Here is a 25,585-nt window from a genome sequence, read left to right as displayed (position 1 = left end):
CTGTCTCTCTCAGGGTCACTTACGTAACTGCAATGATATGGTGGATCAACTGAACATGGATGGTCTGAGATACTCTCATGTCTGGAGGCTGCAGCTGGCTGTCAGGTGGGCCATGTGTCTCCAGCCGACTGGCCTGGACTTTCTCACACAGTGGCAGCTTTTCAAGAGATTAAGCTTCAATGTGTAAGCGTTTGTAAAGCCTGTGCTTGTATCACATTTACTGGTGTCCCATTTACCAAAGTAAGTCATGGGGTCAAGCTCTGAGTCCCATATTAAGGGGCAATATAGCAGAACAAAGACACAGGAATTAATGTGTGAATTGTATCTATTAACCTTTTAAAAGACAGTTGATTATGGTTTTTTATAAAGTCATTCCCTTTTCTGCTTTATTTTGCTAGTCGGTAAGATGAAGGGTAAAGATGAAGGTGGGTAAATGGGTAAATCTGAGTAAATCTTTGATTTTTCACATGCATATTTCATTTTATGGGAAGTTTATTTAACACCAGTCAAGACCACTGCAAATTTGAATAGATCACTAAGCTAATGAACCAGAGCATTCAGCTCTTTTAAAATCCTCATGCATTTGCAAAGATATCTGAATCTCATCAATAATGTCAGCACATCTGTAGTTGAAATTTCATATTTTTATCTGCAACTTGATACTCTATTTTAACTTTATTTTTATGTAATAAATAAGATGGTAAAGTTAAGTATTTAAATCTTTAAGCTATAAAGAATTGTTTTCCTTTTGCCTTTTTTTTGTGCTTTTAACCTGGAATACCATAGATATTTGTTTGAAATTATATTGGTACTTTTAAGTTTTCATTTTTCATTTAATGTGAGAAAACTAACAACTGGCTTTTCAGCATCATATGTTAAATTACTGGAGATTTGATAGTTATATATAGACTTTAAAGAATGATGCCATTCTTCATTATAAATAATTTCTCTTTAGAGATCTCACTTTAGAAGTCTGAATGGGTTTCTACAACTTAAATTTGTATTACTCTTTTCGTGTTTTATCCCTAAAAAACACAAAAGGGTGGTTTAATCCCTAAGTTTAGCAAATGCTATTTTGGTAACAGACCATAAAATATAGCTTTTAACTCTTCTAAAATCGATACTCACATTCAACTGAAGCAGAAATTGTTTCTTTTTTCTTTTTTTTTTGAGTTGTTTTTTTCCTAACAACAGTGCCCTTAACTATTCAGCATTCACATCTGTGACTTACACACAGCTTGCTATTTCACCTCACATAAAAAGAAAGTCAAAATGCTGAAATCAGACTGTTCAGGACTTTGAAGGAACACAAGCAGGTTACTTCTTTGTAAACAGAAAGGAACCTCAGCACAATAGCCTGACATTGCACACTGCCTGCTGATCTTGACAAGTTAGCCACATGTGAGCAACCAGTTGACCAAGACAAACTAAGGACACATACGGATGGATATGCTGTACATCATGTGTCCTGAGAGATTTGTTGCCAGTTACAGCATTTCTTTTAAAACATATGATGATGGAGGATGTTATTATTTCTTCTACAAATATCTTACAAATCACAATTTAAGCACTGAAAAAAGAGACCTGCATTGTAAATGTAACAGTTGATTTACATGTTCCAATGGAGAAATAAAAGAACACATTCAATGACGTCTTAAATTAGCAGAACATTTCAATGTCGATCATATTTTACTTTGAATTTCATGAATTAATATCTTTCTATCAAATATCCACATGTATTAAGTGAACATTCATATCCATTGTGAAGGCTACTATAAGAGTAATTTTCTGTTTCAAAGCACATAACAACTGACAGAGGGGATAGTAGTACAGGCACCAGCTCTTCCTTGGCAGGAGGCTAGCAACTTCCATCGAAAATTTGCTACAGAGATAACTGAAAGTTAATCCTAAGTATAAACCATTACCCCAAATTTAGGTATGTGGAAATAAGGATACAAATAACCTTTAGAATCTATTCTAAAGTTTAAATAACCACAACAATATAAACATAGAATCTGGAGAAAGAAAAATAATATTACCCTTGTTCTGTTTTTATCAGATCACGTAGGGTAGAGTGCTACAGTGCAAAGAGAGGACAGATGTAGATGGTGCAGGTGATGCTCAAAAAGCCACTTATCTTATGAGTTGGAAACATTTTAATTGATGACTAGACATAGAGGCATTAGCCCCAGAGGATATAACTCTAACCACCAAGTAAAAGTTAAACACGGGAAGATTTTGAAGCTGTATAAAATAGAAACTTCAATCCAAAAGAGCTACTAATAAAGCAAGCTGCTTATATGGTAGTCAATCTTCCATCACTGAGGATTTTTTTAAAAAGTGGAAAGATTATTTGTAGATAAGATTGCTACGCTGAGCAGGAGTTTAGGGTATAGAACTATAAATATATTTTTAATAATAAGATAATATTGCAGGCATTTTTTTAAAGGGGAGTTACTTTTGCTTTCTGTTCTCTGAATTTAACAAAGATATTACTTTTACGTCAACCCATATGTAACGTGGGTAATCAAATGTATAGGCAAAATAAACAATAACTTTGAAACATGTGGACAAAGCACGTGCTCATATTAAAGAAATGTCTCTTGGGAATACAAACAAAATTACATTACTAAAAATTATCTCCTGTTGCTGTTCCCTAATTTCTAGGTAACATTCCTCAGACCCTGAATCTCTCCTCACCTGCTTAGCTCATCTTTGGACCTTAAACCAATTTGGTTCAAATTGTCAGTTACTAATAAACCTTAGATTCTCTTTCATGGATTATGTGCTGAACTCAATTACTAACTGCTTCTTCCTTTATTAACAGAGCAACCCCATTATGCTAAACCAGACTTGTTCCAGATGGAATGGTATATTCTAGATATCCTAAAAAGTCAAAAATGGTAAAATGAAAACAATAAAATTAGTTGGACATCATCTGAAATGACCTCTTTATTTTACAGATGCTTTTGGGGGAATCCAACATACCAGAGGTGACCATAGAAAGATTATCCTCTGGGTAAGATTCTGAGATTGGATTACTCACCCATTGTATTAGTTTCCAGAAAAACAGAACCACATATATATAAATTACAGGGGAGGGAAGAGAGAGAGAGAGAGAGAGAGAGAGAGAGAGAGAGAGAGAGAGAGAGAGAGAGAGAGACTGACTTAAGTTTTACATATGGGGCAGAGAGATAGATTTATTATAAGAAATTGGCTCATGTGATTATGGAAACAGGTTAGTTCCAAGGATACACAGAATAAGTCAGTAAGGTAGAGAACCAGGATAGCCAATGATTTAGTTCTAGTCTGAGTCTGAAGGCCTGAGAACCAGGAGAGCCAATTTTGTAGTTTCCATCTGAAGGCTGGCAGACTTGAGACCCAAGGAGAGTTGATATTTCAGTTAGAGTCCAGAGGCAGAAAAAAAAAATTTCCAGTTCTAAGGGCAGTCAGGCAGGAAGAATTCTGTCTTAACTGGGAAAGTATTATCCTTTTTGTTCTATCTGGGCCCTCAACTAATTGGAAAAGGTCTATGTACATTACAGAGGATCATCTATTCTACTCAATTTATAAATTTAAAGTATATATATCATCTAAAAATACCTTCACAGAAACACTTGGAATAATGTTTAACCAAATATTTGGGCACCTCATGGCTTGGTAAAATCGACACATAAAAACATCACACCCACCATATGGCAATAAGGAACTATTTTTTGTTTTGCTTTAAGTGGAGTTGCAATCATTCCTTGAATATAGTAGCTTTACAGTAAATAAGATTCTTGTCTTTGATGAATTGGGATGGTACACAGGTGGAAATGTGATAGCTTATCCAACATCTGTATTGTGTGAGGGATAAAGTGGCAATGATACTATCAGAAATGTCTAACTGTTAAGTGCAATTGATTCAATGAACAAAGAAACAGACAGCCTGAAATTAGTCAACCACCATCTAGGGTCAGATTTGGAAGCCAAAAGTCCTCTGTGGTGGTGTTTTTTTAAAAAAGCTTCATCTTCAGCAAGGAAACAGTAGATTAGTCTGAAAACTAGGCCAAGGTTTGGTTGTGACTGTAGCAGAACTGCAGAGAAATTTTAATTAATAACCCTGTCAACTTTCCTCTGCTGACATTGAATCACTAATAAGAACTATTATAACATCTGGTTGATGCACTTAAGAGCTTTGATTCTGTGATTCCCTGGAACCTTCTGATCCTGCCGAAGTTGCCAACTACACTCTTGCTAGAAGATAGCACCCTCCCTCTCCTGGAAATAATACAGAAGCTTTAGTTAGAATACATTTTGCCTGAATATATTTGTCCCACTTAAGACGTATCCTTCATGGCTTCTAAGCACCTAACTAGGTCTTTTCCAGTTGAGAAAGAAAGGGCTGGCTGCCCCAGCTTTGAGAAAAAATAAATTATTTGCCAAAAAGCCTCAGTGAAAACAACTAAGGATTAGATCTTAAGAGGGATAGACTGGCTTAATAAAAGAGTTGATAAGACTTGGTTTTTTTAATTGTTTCTTTATCCAGTATTAACTCTCAACAATTACTTGCAGACACTCCAATCTGAGAAGTAAGGTAATGACAAGCTTAGACATTCACTGATGAGGACTATGTTACCCAACCAAAGAAGGGAATCTAGAGCAGCAGTGTCATCGAAGCACGAGAGGATTCTAGATCAGGTGCTAGAGAAAGAAGATGAATTTCCATTGCAGCCTTAGTACCAATTACAGCTGGGTGACTGTAGTTTTTCTCGAAGCACGAGAGGATTCTAGATCAGGTGCTAGAGAAAGAAGATGAATTTCCATTGCAGCCTTAGTACCAATTACAGCTGGGTGACTGTAGTTTTTCTCATCAACCCTGTGATTTTAAATGTTTGTTTAAAAAAAAAAAAAACATAACCAGGCACCAATTTTAAGAAACAGTAATTAGATGTAGTTAGTATAAGATGTAAATATGCAGAAAACGGTAACTGGACCCCTTCCTTACACCTTACACAAAAATTAACTCAAGATGGATGAGATGGATGAAAGATTTAAATGTATATTAGCCCTTTGTCAGATGAGTAGATTGCAAAAATTTTCTCCCATTCTGTAGGTTGCCGGTTCACTCTGATGGTAGTTTCTTTCGCTGTGCAGAAGCTCTTTAGTTTAATTAGATCCCATTTGTCAATTTTGGCTTTTGCTGCCATTGCTTTTGGTGTTTTAGACAAGAAGTCCTTGCCCATGCCTATGTCCTGAATGGTACTACCTAGGTTTTCTTCTAGGGTTTTTATGGTATTAGGTCTAACATTTAAGTCTCTAATCCATCTTGAATTAATTTTTGTATAAGGAGTAAGGAAAGGATCAAGTTTCAGCTTTCTACTTATGGCTAGCCAATTTTCCCAGCATCATTTATTAAATAGGGAATCCTTTCCCCATTTCTTGTTTCTCTCAGGTTTGTCAAAGATCAGATGGCTGTAGATGTGTGGCATTATTTCTGAGGACTCTGTTCTGTTCTTGGAATCAACCCAAATGTCCATCAGTGACAGACTGGGTTAAGAAAATGTGGCACATACACCATGGAATACTATGCAGCCATTAAAAAGGATGAGTTTGTGTCCTTTGTAGGGACATGGATGCAGCTGGAAACCATCATTCTTAGCAAACTATCACAAGAACAGAAAACCAAACACCGCATGTTCTCACTCATAGGTGGGAACTGAACAATGAGATCACTTGGACTCGGGAAGGGGAACATCACACACCGGGGCCTATCATGGGGAGGGGGGAGGGGGGAGGGATTGCTTTGGGAGTTATACCTGATGTAAATGACGAGTTGATGGGTGCTGACGAATTGATGGGTGCAGCACACCAACATGGCACAAGTATACATATGTAACAAACCTGCACGTTATGCACATGTACCCTAGAACTTAAAGTATAATAATAATATAAAAAAAAAAAGGAAAAAAAAGGCAGCGGCATTAACATTATCACCACAAATATTATTTCTACATTTTTAAATAATAAAAATTCACTTTGTCAATTTAAAAAAAAAGAAAGAAAGATTTAAATGTAAAACTTAAAACCATAAAAATCCTAGAAGAAAACCTAGGCGGCAATATCATTCCAGACATAGGCATGAGCAAAGACTTCATGACTAAAACACCAAAAGCAATTGCAAAAAAAGCACTGACAAATCAGATTTAATCAAACTAAAGAGCTTCTGCATAGCAAAATAAACTATTATCAGAGTTGAACAGGCAACCTACAGAATGGGAGAAAATTTTCACAAGCTACCCATTTGACAAAGGTCTAATATCTAGAATCTACAAGGAACTTAAACAAATTTACAAGAAAAAAAAAAAACATCAAAAAGTGGGCAAAGGATATGAATAGACACTTCTCAAAAGAAGATACTAATGTGGCTGACAAGCATATGAAAAAAAGCTCATCATCACTGATCATTAGAGAAATGCAAGTCAAAACCATAATGAGACACTATCTCACACCAGTTAGAATGGAGATCATTTAAAAAGTCAGGGAATAATAGATGCTGGCGAGGGTGTGGAGAAATAGGAATGCTTTTACACTGTTGTTGGGAGTGTAAATTAGTTCAACCATTGTGGAAGACAGTGTGGCAATTCCTCAAGGATCTAGAACCAGAAATACCATTTGACCCGGCAATCTCATTACCGAGTATATACTCAAAGGTTTATAAATCATTCTACTATAAAGACACATGCACATGTATGTTTACTGCAGCACTATTCACAATAGTAAAGATTGGAACCAACCCAAATGCCCATCAATGATAGACTGGATAAAAATTATGTGGCACATATACACCATGGAATACTATGCAGCCAAAAAAAAGGATGAGTTCTTGTCCTTTGCAGGGACGTGGATGAAGCTGGAAGCCATAATTCTCAGCAAACTAACACAGGAACAGAAAACCAAACACTGCATGTTCTGACTCATAAGTGGGAGCTGAACAATGAGAACATATGGACACAGGCAGGGGAACATCACACACCAAGGCCTGTTGGGGGGTGGGGGGCAAGGAGAGGGAGAGCATTAGGACAAATACCTAATGCATGTGGGGCTTAAAACCTGGATGACGAATTGATAGGTGCAGCAAACCACCATGGCACATGTATACCTATGTAACAAACCTGCATGTTCTGCACATGTATCCCAGAACTTAAAGTAAATTTTAAGAAGAAAAAAGATGTAAATAGATCTGAGAAGTAGAAAGATTAGACTGTAGTCGATATTCTCAGGGGTCCACTTACCTCAAACCTTACCACAATCAGTGTGATGTGGACAAATTCTAATTTAAAATGTCTGCATCTCTGTGATTAAAGCATGCTTCTGAAACTGGGGAAGGCCACTTTCTGGAAGTGCAAAGGAATCACCACCACCAAAAGTGGACTCAACAAATGATTCTTGGGAAGTGGTTATAAATGTCTAATTATCCTCACCACTCAGGTGAGATATTCTTTTTTTCTTTTTTTTTTTAAGCTTTACTAAGGTGTAATTTACACAACTATTTTATATAGAAAGATATAAATCATCTATTTAAAGTATGCAGTTTAAACTTTATAATTTGAAATTTTTTGTTATAATCACAGGTATGTGTACCATCACTGTAGTAAATTTTAGAACACTTTCATTATCTGAAAAATAAACTCCATACTAGTTAGCTGTCATTCTCCAATCTCACAGTCTATAAGCCACCTCTAAGAAATCACTAATTTACTTTCTGTCTCTATATATTTGCCTATTCTGGACATTTTCTATAAATTGAATCTTATGTCATTTTTGCGATTGACTTCTTTCAGTTAGCATTAATGTCTCAGGATTCGTCCACGTTGTAGCATGTATCAGCACTTCATTCCTTATTATGGCAGGATAATATTTGTCTTTCATTTTACTTTTTGTTTCTATTTATCTCACTTCTTTTTGTTCTACGCTGCTTTTATTGTTTTATTTTTATTGTTAAAATTTTCTAATGTGATAACATTTCTTTAATAACATCTTTAGGACAACTTTTGGGTTATTTCTTTACAGATTGTTCTACAGCTTATTATATACAGTTGAATTTTGAACATGGGTTTGAACTACGCAAGTTCATGTATACAAGTATTTTTAAAAATAAAAGTTATACTAAGTACGACTATCTCTTCTACCTCCCCTTTCACCTCTTCCATCTCTACCATCACTGAGACAGCAAGAGTAACCCCTCCCTCTTTCTCCTTCTCCTTAGCCTACTCAATGTCAAGATGACAAAGATGAAGACATTTATGATGATCCACTTCAACTTAATGAATAGTAATATTTTTCTTCCTTATAATTTTCTTAATAATATTTTCTTTTATCTAGCTTACTTCATTGTAAAAAATACTGTTTATGTTATCAATAAGGCTTCCAGTCAACAGTAGGCTATTAGTTAAGTTTTCAGGGAGTCAAAAATTATAGGAGAATTTTTTACTGCATGTGCAGTCAGCACCCCAACCCCCACATTGTTCAAGGGTCAGCAGTACATGTTAATGTGTCAGAACCAGCTTCAGATGTGTACTAACTTAATTCCAGTGAGATAGAGAAATGCTACACCTACATAGCTGTATTCCCTTCCCCCTTTACAGTATTATTTGTTGTATATCTTACATCTATAAATATTACAAACCCAATGATAGAATGTTTTAAATATTAATTTACATAACTTTGTCTTTTAAAGAAACTAAAAGGAGACCAAGTATATATTTATAGCTTTTGTTATGTCAACCTTTCTATTTATCATTTCTCCATTTGTTCTGGTAAATTCAAGTTACCATCCGTTAGCGTTTATTTACTCCAATACAAATCCATTCCCATTCACCATTTTTCTGCTGTTTTTATCAAATGTATTGCATTTCTATACATTATAGGTGCAATAATAGATACATAAATATTGTTTTATACAATTGTTTTCTAAATAACAAAAAAAGAAAAAGATGCATTTATGCTGTCTTTCATAAGTGCATAATTATCTTCACTAATGCCTTTGTTTTTTCAAGTGACCATCTGAGGTCACCTACTTTCAAGCTAAAGAACTTCCTTTAGCACTTCTTAGAAGATGAGTCTGATAACAAATTCTCTCCATTTTGGTTTATCTCCAAATGTCTATTTTTTCTTAGTTTTTGAAAGATAGCTGTGCTAAGCATAGGCTTCCTGGTTGATAGCCTTTTTCATCCAAGTGCTTTGAATACGTTATCCCACTTTCTGCTAGTCTTCATTTTTTTCTGATGAGAAGTTAGCTATTAATTTTAATGGGCTATCTTTTTAAGTGACAAATTGCTTTTCTCTTGCTTCCTTCAAGATTTTCTCCTTGCCTTTGGCTTCTAGCATTTTTACTGTCACATATCTCTTTGTAGCTTTCTGTGTTTATCCTGCTCAGAGTTCACTGAACTTCCTGGATGTGTGGATTCTTGTTTTTCAGTAAATTTTGGAAGTTTTAAGCTATTTTTTAAAATATTTTTTCCTCTTTTGTCTCCTCTCTGATATTCCTAATATGCATATATTGGTATGCTTAATAGTGTTCAACGCTTCTCTGAAGATCTGTTTATTTTTCTTCATGTCTTTCCTCTCTGTTTTGAACTTGCATAATCTCTACAAATCTATCTTCAAACTCAATAATTCTTTCTTCTGTCAATTTATGTCACCAAACTCAATGACACAATGTTATAAATATTAAGCACCACTAATTAATTTTTCATTTCAGTTATTGTACTCTTCAACTCCAGAATTTCCACTTGGTTCTTTCTATAAATCATTTTTATCTCTTTATTTTTATTCTCTATTTTATACAACATTGTCTTCATAGCTTCTTCTATTTATCCTTTTTTTAATTTCTTAGAACATATTCATAATGACTACTTTGGACATATTCATAATGAAATCTTTGTGTGTTAAATCTGACCTCTGGTTACTCTCACATGTAGTTTTAAATGTCTGCTTTTTTGGTGTTCGAGTCATACTTTTCTGTTTCATTTATGTCTCAAATGTTTTTTGTGGAAAACTGGGCATTTTAAATAAATTATAAAAACACTAGGTACTGGCCATCCCTCTTCAGAACTTATTACTGCTATTTGCTTATTAATTTGTTTAATGACTGTCTAGATTATTTTTATGAAGTGCTTTGGAACATAAACTGTTCCACAGATAAAGATAATGAAATCTATGCTCCTTTGAGAGGTAGTTTCAGAGGCCAGTGGTTAAGATTTGTTCTGACTCAGGTGGACTCCAGCTGCTATTTCCTATGTTCTGTCAGGCAAACTAACCGGCCTGCAGTCTAACATATACATCTGATGAGTCTACCAACCTTCTTCCAACTGCCTTTCACAATTACCTCCACTGTTTCTGAGAGCAGTTTTAGGCTTGAATTTCTTCAGCCTGGGTTACCCATAAAGTGAGTTCCCTGGGAAAGAGATTAGTAGTTATGAGTTTTATGCTTTGCTTCTCTCCAGACAAAATATCTGAGCTATGTCTCTGGATCTGGGAGTAGGGACAATGGTGCACTTCTCTATGAGTAACAGACACCACTTTAGTAGCTAAGTGCTTCGTTAGGGTTGATAAGGCATGCAGCAGCCTCACATCTTGTCAGATTGCCTCGCCCATGGTGGGGCCACCACTTTATGAATTTGAGGCACAGAGACTGAGGCTTCAGTATTTTCAGTGGTTCCATGCCTAAAGCATAACCTGTATACATTGAGTTGGAGTGGGCAGGAGAAGGGATTTCCTGCCTCTCAGGAACTCTCATTGAGAACTTAGGCTCAAGAGCAGGTAACTGGGGGAAAGATGAACTACCAGAGATGAAAGCCCTCTTACTGGGAGCTGAGGGGAGAAGGAGAGCTGTGTTTTTGGCTGAAATAGTCTGGAGTAGTTTCTTTCTTGATGATTTGGGAGAAGGGAGGAAGAGAGTGAATTTCTATACAAATACCACAGACTCTCACCGCTCTTATCACTTTTTAGTAGATTTTAATTAGTAAATGTTTATCTTCTCTATACCTTTGGGAATCATTTCCCGATGACTTAGAAGAGTGGGTTTTTAATAAATAATTTTCACCAGTTTCGCTTGGGAACGGGTCCACAAAACTCACATTGTCATACTGGAAGTACACCCTCCAAGTGGTATCCTTCTGAGGCAGGTGTTCCATACCAATTTCTGATCAAGGTCCAACTGACCACAAGGTTAGTACACTTTCACTGCCACCTTCTGTTAGTTGCTTTCCCTACCTGGCATCACTTCTGTACTCTTCTATTAATGTACTTTGAAATCCTCAAATAAACTCCTTGCTCCTGAATCCTTATCTCAGAGTTGGCATTTGACTGATGCTAACTTGAGATCTCAAAAGTAACATTTAATCTTTTGAATTCTGCAATTAAACACTTAGAGATATAGAGACTGAATGAATAGTGGGCAGAATACAGTATGAGAACGTGGAAAGGGGATGGGATCCAGAACATAGGTGCTAAGATTAGGTTTATATAAAGAAGGGATACTTCCTCTCTTAAAGCAGGACAGCAGGAGGCAGAGAGAATGGATGCAAATGCAAGCATATGTATGCATTTGGTAGCAAGATTTTCACAACTGAGATGACTTTCCACTAGAATCTTTATACTACCTAATGTCCTTTAGCTTCACAGAATGCCTGAACCCCCGAAAGTTATGCTTGCTTGCTAAAATATACAAATGATGAGCCTAAGGCTTCCTTTCCTTTAAAGCTCCTTTGTATTGCCACTGCTGAAGTTTGCCTGAGACTTCTCTTCATTATTGTGCTCAAGTCTAATTTAGCATGAGTGTCTCATTTATTCTTTCAATATGTTAGTATACACAGTAGGACTATGATCCAATCTTTTAGAACTGAGAACGCTTTCCCCTCCTTTGGATGCCCTTCTAGCTCTGCACTGATCTGTTAGCATTGATTTTAAAGATGAACTCTCAAAGGACTAATTTACTTATATTTCTTATGTGAAGTTGCTCACTGTAAATCTACATACTCACTGAAGATATGATGAAAAAGACAGGTCCTAGAGAGGTTAAGAAAAGGGAGAGCATATTCAGTTAGAGATGCTGAATATGCTCTTCCTTTTAAAAACCAAATCTTTCTTTCTTCAAGAAAGACTCAACACAAAAGATAGATTTGGACTTTAAAATGGACCTTGAATGATGAGCAAAGAAACCAAAAAACTGAAAGGTGGTTTAGGTAAAAGGAAATGACAAATCACAAAGCACTAAATATGTTTGAGGAATTACAAGTTTAACAAGATAGATTTCATAAAGTTTAAAGAGAAAATTCAGAGAGATAGGTTTGAAATATGTTATGAAAAGCCTTAACAAAACAGTGTGCTTAATTTGATAAACAATGGAGGATTATAAAAAAGTTAATTTAGAAGTTTGTCTTATTTAAGCCAGGCTTTAAGAAATGCTATACAAAATTATGTAGTTTTGTCTTCATTCTTTGTAATACCTACTGTATCACTATGACCATTAATTTAGACATGGGGTTTTTCATATAGTCATCTTGGAATCTGTGTATTTTTTTTACTTTATAATACCCCAAAACTAATTATGATAACAGGCAACACATTTTCAGATACTATCATCACTGCTGTTTCCTCTTCTTGTTTAGTTAGTCCTGAAAGCATGCCTGCTTATTTTATGTGAAGTGCTTTTCTTCCTTTTGCTGTTCAGCCTCCAGTTCAGAACTCTGCTATTATCTTTCTGCTTGGATGAATATCCCTTTGTAGCTGCTTTAAAAGAGACAGAGACAGAGACAGAGAGAGAGAGAGAGACCATACTGATACCTAATGGAGAGACTGCAGTCTTGAATTTCATTATTAGAGATATAACCACCAAATTGACTTGAAATGTGAGATGCAGGTGTCCACAAATGTAACTTTCCAAGTTGTAATCAAAATTTTACATTTAACTTACCATTGTCTCTCTATAAAAAATTCATTTTTGTGGTTTTTATATATGCGTTATCCTCACAATAATTTGGTTAAAATATATAAAAATATATAATATTATATATATCCAACTATATGAACATAGAGTTGGATATAATATTTGGTATGTATATTCAGTGAAAAATGAAGATATATTTTGTAAACATATATCTATATGGAGCTATACCTAATAAACACATTGTCCTGCCCATTTTACATTTTACCAAAATAAACACAAAATGTTATACATATGTATGGGGAGAGGGAGAGAGAGAGAGAAACAGAAAGAGAGAGAGAGAAAGAAAGAGAAAGAGAGAGAGAGGCAGAGACAGAGAGAGACCCTTGTGAAATAGAAAATGCACCTGATTTGGAAGCTCAAAATCTATGTTCAAGTTTCAATTCTTAAAGTTGAATAACTGATCTCTTGAGCTTTTAGAGTGTCTATATGTCTGTAAAAGAAAGATAACATGAGAATTATACATAAGACATGCCAAGTATATGCATGTTAAATATAATTGTTGTATAATTACATATATAGTTATATAATGTAAATAAAGATGTTTAGAATAATTCTTGCAATATTAGCAGGTAACTAAAGAATAATCATGCTTCAACTTTTTTCTCTTTAGTATAATTGCAATCATTTCAGTCTGCCACTGTATTTTACCCATTTTAATTCTGAAACATAATAGATATTTCACATTCATCAAGAATACCATACATACTAGATAAAAAACTATGGTCAGCAAAAAAGATGTTTGTCATATTTAAATGGCTATGAATACTTGGATGTGTGAGATGTGCCATAAATTCTAATTTCAGTTTTGTCACTTGGTTCATAATACATGCAATCTATATCAATACATAATATCTATATCAATCTATTTTCTACTTCAATATTGAAAAATCCAAAGTTAAAAGTTGGCCCTAAAATGAAAGTCATATTTCATATAACCATAATATTACCTAATAGAAAAACATTAGTAAGTTGGGGCATAGAAATAGTTAAATTATTTTTCAGTCATTACAGTAATAAATTGTAAATGCAAACCACTTATTCTGTTCTTATTTGTAAAACAGAAAATAGGACATCTACATATGCTCAGGGTCTAAAGTTATGTAGTTTTATAATATTCTAATTCTATTAATTTTCTAATAAAGAATTTAAAATATAAACTAGTTTCAAAATATTTATGTTTCAAATAATGCAGGAAGCATTTTCAGTTTTCTACGTTCATTAAAGATGAGGCTTACGTTTCTTGGCTTGGCGTCATATTTCAGATATGGCATGTCATATTCAACAACTTAAAGATGGCTGGGTGTGGTGGATCACACCTGTAATCCTAGCACTTTGGGAGGCCCAGGAGGGTGGATCACTAAGTCAGGAATTCGAGACCAGCCTGATCAACATGGTGAAACCCCATCTCTACTAAAAATACCAAAATTAGCCAGGCGTGGTGGCACGTGCCTATAATCCCAGCTACTCAGGAGTCTGAGGCAGGAGAAACGCTTGAATCCGAGAGGCATAGGTTGCAGTGAGTCAAGGTCATGCCACGGCACTCCAGCCTGGGTGACAGAGCAAGACTCTGTCAAAAAAAAGAGAGAGAAAAAAAAAAAAACTTGACGACTAGAGAGGTTAAAATATGGACGGAAAGGATATGTTTTAAAGAAAACAAACACAAAATAATAAACAAATGCATTTAATATCCACTTTATGAGTAGAAGAGACTTGTCTATTTTCTAGTGAAGAATGGTCACTGTGAGCAAAACTTTCATTCCACATTGCCTTTCTCAAGATTTGTATCATTACATGCTTGTAATGCACTGTAATGTCACAGTCACTGTTATGAATAATTACAAAGTGAGATGTGTATTTTATGAGACTGTTCCAGAGAATGAATCTGTGGAGGAAATTAAAAATAAAAGAGCCTAGATGTCTTCACAGCAGAAAGTCATCGTTACCTATGCTTCTCTTCAGCTTTTATTATAAAATGTTTTTAGTGCTCAGAACCTCAGCTTTAATGATGATGATTTCTTCCTCCATTGTTCACAATTTGACCAAAAACTGCACCATCATTAACAAATCATCGATTCCACATCCCCCTCTCTGACTCATTCTTTTCTATTTTTCCAGCATACTTAATGAAACTTCTCAATTATAACACTCGCCATTGAGAAGCTCCATGCACTTATCCCTCTCCCATAAGCCTCGTTGTGTTTTCAGCTTTCTTCTTTTCCTGCTTAAGTTCCAGAGACAATCATTAAGATCATTTTGTTATCAATGTCTTTAATTTCTATGCCCCTCTCTCCATCCCTTCTCTCATGTTCCTCAAGATCCTACTGATTTCCTTTGAGCTTACATCCTGCCAATTAAAGGTTGTTAGATAAAATCACATAGATTAGCATTAAATATTCATAATAATATTGAGTAGTCAACAATGTCCATCAATCTTACTCTATTTTCATATGGTGCTAAAATATTTATATCAATGACTTTTTAATGCATTTTCCACAGTAATCAAACCTCTCACTCCCTTCATCTTTTCATCACACTTTTAACTGATGACCTCAATTACTATTTTGTAAAATCTTGAAGCCATCAGATAAGAACTCAACTCATCTCATCACCAAACTGCAAACTGCAAACATCACCAAACTGAACAGTCACCAATACTCTCTTTATTCACTCTTGTTATAATGGATGTCAGAGTTGTGGTTTCCCTTCTTCTATAATCCTAGAACTCTCATTGTATTTGGGATCCCATTCTACTTATTTTTTAGTCACATACATTGATTATATCTTCCCTTTCTACACATTGTTGTACGTGAGTATTCAAACATTCTCTGGTAGCTCTCATATTAAAGAAAAATAAATCTCTCCTTGAATTCCATATTACTTTCCATATGCTATAATTTTTTTTTTCATTTTAAGTCAAATTTTTTGGGAAGAATTTTTATGTATACTACTTTACCTCATAAGCCCATGTTGAATCTGAACTGACTCTCCATCTGGCTTCTACCTTTGCCATTATTTGAAAACTGCTCCTACCAAATATACCAAAAATATGTTCTGCCCACCACAACCTTTCTTGAATAATTGCATAATTCCTATTCAAGTCTTCAGATAATCTCATATTTTGTTTCCTCAATGATACCTTAATAATTAATTAAATTATGCTGTCACAGTACTCTGTATTTATTATTCTTAGCATTTATCAGCATTATGTTTTACACAAACATATGTAACTTACATTAGCTGAATTTTTTTCAGATAAAGAATAACAACTCAAAGATTGTAATTCAATACTTATTTTGTTGTTGCTCAAAGGCACATCACTCTATGGTGGTACAATTAAATGAAAATTCTGACCAAGACGCATTACTGAGTACTGAATGTAACACTACCAATACACAGCAAAACTTATCAAAAGAAATCTGCTTTGGGACTCTTCCCCTAAAGACTCATTCAACACTGCAATGGCTCTAATCTCATTTTCACTTTTCTGTGCCTAAAACAATCTGAATTGTACCTCCAGCTAATCAACTATCCTCTTCATTTCTTACTCAATTATCTTACTACCTCTTTATTATATATAGAAATCTAGTCTTTTTTAGTAGCATGAAAAAAATGTCTTCTAAGAAGGATAGAGACCTTCTATCCTTCTATAAATGGGAAAGGTTATAAATTATTCAATAATGTTTAATTTATAACCTTTACTACTTAGTTCCTATCTTTCTTAGATCTCTGACTTATAATTGAGGGAGTGAATGAGTGAATAAATGTTTGAAAAAGAGATTGGTAATGACTTCATGATTCACTGAGAATATGCCAAGAAAGAAGAATGAAAATTTTTATAATGAAATATTTGTGTTATTTTCAGGTTTTGAAAGTCTGCCCTTTCTTTTAGAGGTCTAAGTCATTAAATCCCAATATATTTATTTAATTTTTATATGGTAGAGATTGAGGAATAACATAATTGTGACATGTCATATAATTACTTCCTGATTTGATGTGCCATTTTAATTAATTTGGGGTTAAGTTCCCGTACTATATGATAAAATGGTGGGGTTCATGTTATCTCTTTAATTTTCCCATTACTCTAGGGAGGAGAAGAGAGAGTACTTAAGCTTTCATATTAAAGTTTCTAAGCTGATGAAAATTCAGGGTTAGCACAGATTTTGTGTGGTTCAAGTAAGACACACACTGAGGAATATTTATGCGATCAAATATATTTTTAGAATGGTCTCAGAGATTTTTTTTTTTCTCTGACAAAATAATACAGTTTCTAGGAAACCATTGAAAGACTATCTTTTTTTAGTAAGTTTCATGATTGGAATATTTTTAAAACCATCAGTACTTATTTTTTACTGAAACATTTCTCTATTCAAAACAAGCAGATGCACCCTGACTCAATATCAAACTCAAAATCGTAACTGTTTATATTCAAGATGATCGAGTGGCTAAACTTATATCCACGTGCTGTTTGTCAACACTTCCTCCTCACCTGGTCAAGTGCACAGTAACTTTGTTTGACATCATTTGGCACACCAATTCTCCAAGTTTAATTCTTTAGGCCAGCACAGTGGCAAGTTTCTTTAGTCCTTCCCCTCCTCTGGATTATTCCAGAACACCTCCCTTTTTAAAAGGGGAACTGCTGCCCAATTATCTAGGGCTCAGCTCTCTACGCATAAATCTCCAGTAAGGTACTCATGGATTTTTCTCTCCCCAGAATAACTTCTTGAGAATTTCATGCCCCAGGGAATAATGAAGAAAATGTGATTCACTTCCATTTCCATGTAATGACATATATTAACTTTGTAATTAATTCATAGGCTTAAGTAACTAATTATTCTAAACCAGGAGTTAGCAAACTTTTTCCATAAAAAGCCAAATAGTAAATATTGTTGGCATTGTGAGCCATATGATCTCTTTCACAACTATTCAACTCTACCATTGTAGCTCAAGAACAGTCATAAACAATTCATAAAAGGATGAGTGCGACTGTGTAACAATAAACTCTATTTACAAAACTCTATTTACAAAACTCATTACAAAATGAGTGCACCAGGTTTGACACACAGGCCATAGTTTTCTGACCCCTCTTCAAAACTAACTATTAAAATATAGGGAGCATACTGGCATATATGAAAAAACATGGTTATTGAAGTCAAGTCAACATGTATTCATATCCTGGCTCTGGCAATTTACACAATTTGGGATAAACGATAATACATATTTAAGTCTTCTTTGTCATCTGTTAAAGGAAATTGTATCTCCCATCCCACACACATTCTATGAATATTAGGTGGGAAAAAATGTTTATAAAAAGTTTAAACAGAAATTTTTACAACAATGAACATAAAAATAAAAATAACATTGCTATTTATGTGAATAATAACCATTATTTCAAATTCTATGAAACTTCCCTCAGATTCAGTTTCATGCTTGACTGAGGATGGCTTGTCCCTATATATGCTAGATACTTTAAAAGCTATGCTAGTAAGTGAAATGCAAGAAACACATGACTTTAGTTAACCATCAAAAAGTGGGCAAAGAATATGAACAGACACTTCTCAAAAGAATATTTTATGCAGTCAACAAACATAAGAAAAAAAGTTCATCATCATTGGCCATTAGAGAAATGCAAATCAAAATCACAATGAGATACCATCTCACGCCAGATAGAATGGTAATCTTTTAAAATTCAGGAAACATCAGATGCTGGAGAGGATGTGGATAAATGGGAAAACTTTTACACTGTTGGTGAGAGTGTAAATTATTTCAACTATTGTGGAAGACATTGTGGCGGTTCCTCAAGGATCTAGAAACAGAAATACCATTTGATCCACCAATCCCATTACTGGATATATACCCAAAGGATTATAAATCATTCTACTATAAAGACATATGCACATGTATGTTTACTGCAGTACTATTCACAATAGCAAAGACTTGGAACCATCCCAAATATTTATCAGTGATAGACTGGATAAAGAAAATGTGGTACATATACACCACGGATTGCTATGCAGCGATATAAAAAAGAATGAGTTCATGTCCTTTGCAGGGACATGAATGAAGCTGGAAACCATAATTTTCAACAAACTCACACAATAAGAGAAAACCAAACACTGCATCATCTCTCTCATAAGTGGGAGTTGAACAACGAGAACATATGGGCCCAGGGAGTGGAACATCACAAACTGGGGTCTGTCGGGGAGTGGGGGGCTAGGGGAGGGATTGCACTAGGAGAAATATCTAATGCAGACGACAGGTTGGTGGGTGCAGCAAACCACCATGGCACTATGTAACAAAGCTGCATGTTCTACACATGTATCCCAGAACTTAATGTGTAATAAAAAAAATTAAAAAATAAGAACAGTAATAGAAGCCATCATTAATAAAATCTATTTAGCCTGTATCTTAACACCTAAGCAAAATGAGAACATTTATAAAAGTTGCTTACATTATGTTTTACACAAACATGTAACTTACGTTAGCTGAATTTTTTTCAGATGAAGAATAACAACTCAAAGTAATTGTATGCGTGCATAAAAGACAGACATTACAACAGGAAAATCTATACACAGTCATGTATTGCTTAACAATGGGGATACATTCTGAGAAATGCATCATTAGGCAATTTTGTTATTGTGAGAACATCATAGAGTGTACTCTCACAAACCTAGATGGAGAGGCTACTACTGTATGTATAGCCTGTTGTTCCTAGGCTACAAACCTATACTGCATGTTACTATACTGAAACTGTAGGTAATTGTAATAAAATGGTAAGTATTTGTGTTTCTAAACATAGAAAAGATACAGAAAAAATACAGTATAAAAGATTTTAAAATGATACAACTGTATAGAGCATTAGTAAATGCTAATTAGTAAATACTAATTAGTGAATGGAGTTTGCAGGACTAGAAGTTGCTCTGGGTGAGTTTGTGAGTGAGTAAATGTGAAGGTCTAGGACATTACTGCACACTATTGAGGACTTTATAAACATTGTATTCTTAGGCTACACTAATTTATTTAAATGTCTTCATAAAAATAAATTAACCTTAGCTTTCAGTAATTTTTTTACTTTACAAACTTTTAAACTTTCTTAGCTTTTCTACTGCTTTTCATAACACTTAGAAGACAAACACATTGTACAGCTGTACAAAAAAATTTCTTTCTTTATATTTTTATTCTATAAGCTCTTTTCTATTAAAAAATATTTCTAATTTTTAAACCTTATTTAAAACTAAGACAAACACACACATTAGCCTAGACCTGCACAGAGTCAGGATCATCAATATCACTGTCTTCCACTTCCACCTCTTGCTCCACTGGAAGGTCTTTAGAGGCAATAACCCACATGAAGTTGTCATCTCCTAGGGCCTGAAAGACCTGCCTGAGACTGTTTTGCAGTTAACTTTTTAAAAATGTACTTACTATACTGTACTTTTTGTCATTATTTTAGAGTGCTCTCCTTATAATAAGAGGACACATTTGTTTCCTGCCTATCATAGTAAAGATGTCTTTCTCTGGAACAAAGATAGGACAGATTTTCTAATAGTACCTTACATGATTTTGAGTTTCCTCAGCCCTGGATTCCACAGCTGTCCCACAAATCTATTGTGTGTCCACTTGTGTTCACTTCTGCATTGTGCCCTATGGGACTTGTCAGGAGGGGAAGCAAAGAAAGTACAGAGAACATAAAGCTCTTTGAAGGCCACTGTGACATCAGTAATAAAGTTCTTTGTCTTTAACCCAGGAATGTCATGTCTTCTACTAGCATCTACGAAACTATAAAAGGCTAATTCATTAGTTTGAAAGCAGGGTAAAAATCTGAAACTCATTTTTTCTGACATAGGCAGATTATAGTCTTTCTTTTATGCCTGGTAATTTTGTATTAAATCCTAAATTAAGTAATACATTGTTTGGTGCTATATTAAAGTATTTCCTTTAAATAATTTTTGTTTGTGAAGTTTTCCAATTAAGTTTCTTGGAATGTGTTGTATTTGTACATCTATTAAGGTGATGCCCTTCAGAAGACTCTATAGAATATAGATTACAAACTCTTTTCTGGTTGATGGCAATTTTATGTTTAGCCCCATGTGAGCTCTGGAGGTTGTTTAATCTACCTCTTACTATTAAATTTTTTACTTGAGTTCAGTGGTTTCCGCTAAAGTATGTGAATATTATTACTCAGGAAAAGACCAAAGAGGATTCCTCTACATATCTCCAGAATCTCTCTGGGCAGCTACTATCTTTCTAGTCCCTTACCCATGAATTCTAGTTGCTTTCACTCAGGGATACCACCTGAGTGTTCTGTTTCTTCAACTCAGAGAGACCACCAGCCTATATTTAGGCTCCCTTCTTCAGTCTGTGACCCATAAACTTCTTCCAGGCAATACAAAATGGGGAGAATCACAAGGCTCATTTCTTTTGCTTGTTTTCTGTCAGGGATTATGATCCTTGTGCTTCCTGTTGTCCAACGTTTAAAATCCATTGTTTTGTATATTTTGCTCAGTTTTTTAGTTTTATACAGCGGAAGAATAAATTGAGTCTCCGTTACACTATCATTACTGACAGTGGATGTACACTTGCATTTTTAGAGTTTACAAAACAATTTTGTTACTATAGAAATAGCTTTGGAGATAGAAAATTGAATTACTTGCAAAAAATAAAGAATGGAAGACAGGATAAGGAAAAAACACAATTCTATGTGGGTTTTTTTCTAATTTTTAATTGCCATTAAAATGGTAGGTGCTTTGTGGATGAATAGACTCAGCGATCACAATAGTGTAAATAATACAAATAATCATAACAAAGTAACATTCTTCTATTGTTTTTAAGATTTTTGAAGCTCGTAACCTCTTAACAGTAATTTTTAGTAACTTTTATCAGCAAACATTTTTAAGACATTTTGCTATGCGTGATGTGGCATATAAAAATGTGTAGGTCTGAGTTTTCTGATTCAGGAACTTCAAATCTAGTCATGGAAACAAGATAATTTCTGTCTGCTATACATTAGCTGTGTGAGTCTATGCCAATTACTTAATTTATCCAAGCACAAATAAATAAAAAGTAGAATTAGATGATATTTAAATGTTTTCTTACATCAGAAAAGTTATGGCTTAATAAAACAGCACTTTAAAGGTTTATCTGTGTGTTACCTATATGTTAGATAAGAGGGTGTCAGAAAAAAATGACTCCATTACTTACCCTCACGATGTTTAAAACTAACTGTAATGCAAAAGCTTTTATTTATTTTGAAAAGAGTGTTCCAGTGACAAAATTGTGAAGTTGCTAAAATAGGCTCTATTAATAATGAATGAAATAACATTAATTGGTGTGAGTTGGGAATTTCATTATTATTGCTCCCCAAATAATCAGAAGACAGAACTAAAAGGATATCACTTTATTATTATGCTTTAGTTGGTAGCTTAATTTGGTTGTAAAAAGAGGGAGCAGTTCATCTCCCTGAGCATATTCTCACTAAGTAACACACTTTGTAGCACTTTTAAATGTAATACCTTGAGACCAGTATTTTAAATGTAATACTTTGAGAAGAAACAATGTCAAATAGGCAAATTGCAGTCAATACAGTGTTATGTTTATGCTTTAAGGCACCTACTTCTACACTATATCAACAAAATAATAATAGGAAAAATATAAAAATATAAAACTAAAGTGCTACGATTAGACTCAAATATAAGACAAATTACTGTGGTCCAGAAATACAACTTCCCTGCCTAATGGGACTGAATCAGCAAGTGTGCTGCACTGTGGATCTAGAGACAGGCAGCATCTCAAGTTTGGCTCTGGTGAGGTAATGGACATCAGTATTGCTCCAAAAGAAACATTAACTGGAAACAGGCACACGGGCTAATGTCAAGAGGTGGAAAGATTCATGACAGAACCAGCATAGTCTTTAAGGAAGATGAATCCAAACTGTTTCCAATCTGCTAAATGTAGCTATGACAGATATAAATATATGGGCAAAAAGGCAGAAGGACAAAACTAAACTGCAGAACAGCTAAGAACACACCTTGCTCCCAGGACCCAGACTAGGAGATCTGGCTCTAAAGAGTTGGAGCAAAAAACCCCACAAAACTCACTAATTCAAAAAAAGAAAATATGAAAAATTCAATGATAAGAAAGGCAGCAATTAAACATGAACATCAAAATAGGTGTGTAGTCCAGAAGACATTTAACTTCATAGAACAATCTGTCAAAGACTTACATTGGATACTGTCTTAGTCTGTTCTGTGATCCTATAAAGAAATAACTGAGGGTGGGTAATTTATAAAGGAAAAAAGATTTATTTGGTCCACAATTTGGTGGCTGGAAAGTTCAAGATTGGGCATCTGCCTCTGGTGAGGGCCTCAGGCTGCTTCCACTCATGGAAGAGGGCATGTGTAGATATCACATGGTGAGAGAAGAAGCATGAGCAGAGGGGAGAAGTGCCAGGCTCTTTTTAACAAGCAACTCTCTGGTAACTAGCAGAGGGAGAATCACTCACCACCATAGAAGAGCATTAATCTATTCATGAGAGATCTGCCTTATGACCCAAACACCTCCCATTCAGCCCCATCTTCAATGTTGGAGTTCAAATTTCAACATGAGGTTTGGAGGGGACAAAATAAACCACATTCAAACTATAGCAAACGTTTATAATAAACTTTAAAACTGTAAAAGTTAAAAACTTTAAAACTTAAAAACTGTAAAAGTCACAAGAAACAGGAAATTATGAAATAAGATAGGAAGAAATGAAACAAAAAACATTGTTTCTAGGAAGAATTGTTTGAGTTGAAAAATATTATCACTTAAATAAAATGCCCTATTTAAACACAAAATATGGACAGGATAATAAAGAATCTGTGTGTAAAAACAGAGCTGAATAAGTCACTTAAAACACAGCACAGAAAGACATAGATATAAATGTCATAAAGTAATTAAGAAAGAAGTGGGTATCAGATAAACATTATTAAAAATATTGAAGAAATTATGAATAGTAGAGAAATTTGCACAAATGTGTATTTGATGAGCAGATCAAAAATAAACTTCCTATATTGATCAGAATAAATAAATACAAGTTTACAGCTAGTCACATTCTAGTGAAACTGCAGCTGGAACAAATGTTAAAAACCACCAGAGAGAAAAGACAGATTATCCTAAAAAAATAAAGAATAAGTGTGATAGAAAGCTTCTCACCTGCTATTAGAACCCATAAATCTATAAAGTAATATCTCCATATTTCTTCATAAAGGAAAAACCAGTCAGTGTGACATTTTATACACAAATAACATATGTTATGTTATACAAAACAGTGATGAAAACTTTCATAAAAGAATGTTTAAACATGTGATTCTGCTGTAAGACAAGAGACCTCAGAAAATATTTTGAAGTTTTCATATCCAATAACTATACAAACCCCCTTAAGGTAATTTGCTTAATGCCACCTACTCAAATGAGACATAACCTGCCAAACACCAAATTAAGACTAGATGTTTTTTTTTTTCTGAAGATGAAGTGGAAAGATACTGGAAAAGGTTTATATGATACTCAGCTGTGTCTATAATGTTCTATTTCTTTAAAGCAAAAGAAAAAAAAACAAGAAAAGAAACAAGAAAACCCTTAAAAATCAAAATCAGGGGTCAATAACGGAAACATTATTAGATTCTGATAGAGCTGAATGGTAAAAACATGGTGGTTGTTTTTACTATTCTGTTTACTTTATTGTATGCTTTTAAAATATCTTAACCTAAGAAAATATGACAGTAGAAAAAGAAGTATAAAAGCAAAAGTTGTCGTTATTCACACATTATTGAAATATTAGCGGTCGATAAATGATATTTGTAGAGAAGGTGGTAAATGTTTTTATGCTCTAATTCCCCCATCAAACATTAGTGCACATCTCACCCAACCCTCCACCAATGACAACAGTAGCTCACTCTCCATAAACATTAGAATGTATGTATGACAGAAATGTGGGTTTTCAAACTTTGAGTTTGTATAGTGGTTTCCAAATATTGACAGCATATTAAGGTTGCAGCCCACCAGACATCAGAGAATAAAGAGTGATACAATGAGCAAACAAGGAGCCTGAGCACCCCCATGCTCCTGTGTGGTTTCAGGTGGCATCCTTTAGTTTACAGCATGGGTCAGACTTGAGTACAGCCATAGAAAAATTGTAACTTAAATAGTGAGATTAGAATAGAGTTTGATTTGTGGGCACTGTGAAGAAAATAGCTAAAGGAGTAAGATAGGGTCATTGGATGGAGATCTCTGAATTCCACCTTGAGGATTTTAGACTTGTATACTTTAATAAATTAAGTTCATTGTATATAAGCATAATATAATTAAACAGCAAAGTTGAGGTTATTACAACCATTATAAAATACTTTATATCAACTGTAGAAATATGTCATACAGTTGTGAAAAGAATGAGAAAATAAAGCAGCAGTTAACTGATGAAAAGATAGATGTTCTTATACTGTATTAGTCTTCTAACTAAAACTCTCATTTTTTTATTGAAGGTAAAGGAGGAGAAATAAAAGGATAAAAGTAAATTTATTTTTAAATCAAGAAGTACAGCGAGATCTCTGTGTGTTT

This window comes from Trachypithecus francoisi, unplaced genomic scaffold (assembly GCF_009764315.1).
Source record: "Trachypithecus francoisi isolate TF-2019V2 unplaced genomic scaffold, Tfra_2.0 Lachesis_group13, whole genome shotgun sequence".
Classification (NCBI taxonomy): Eukaryota; Metazoa; Chordata; class Mammalia; order Primates; family Cercopithecidae; genus Trachypithecus; species Trachypithecus francoisi.
Note: the sequence above shows the minus strand (reverse complement) of the source record.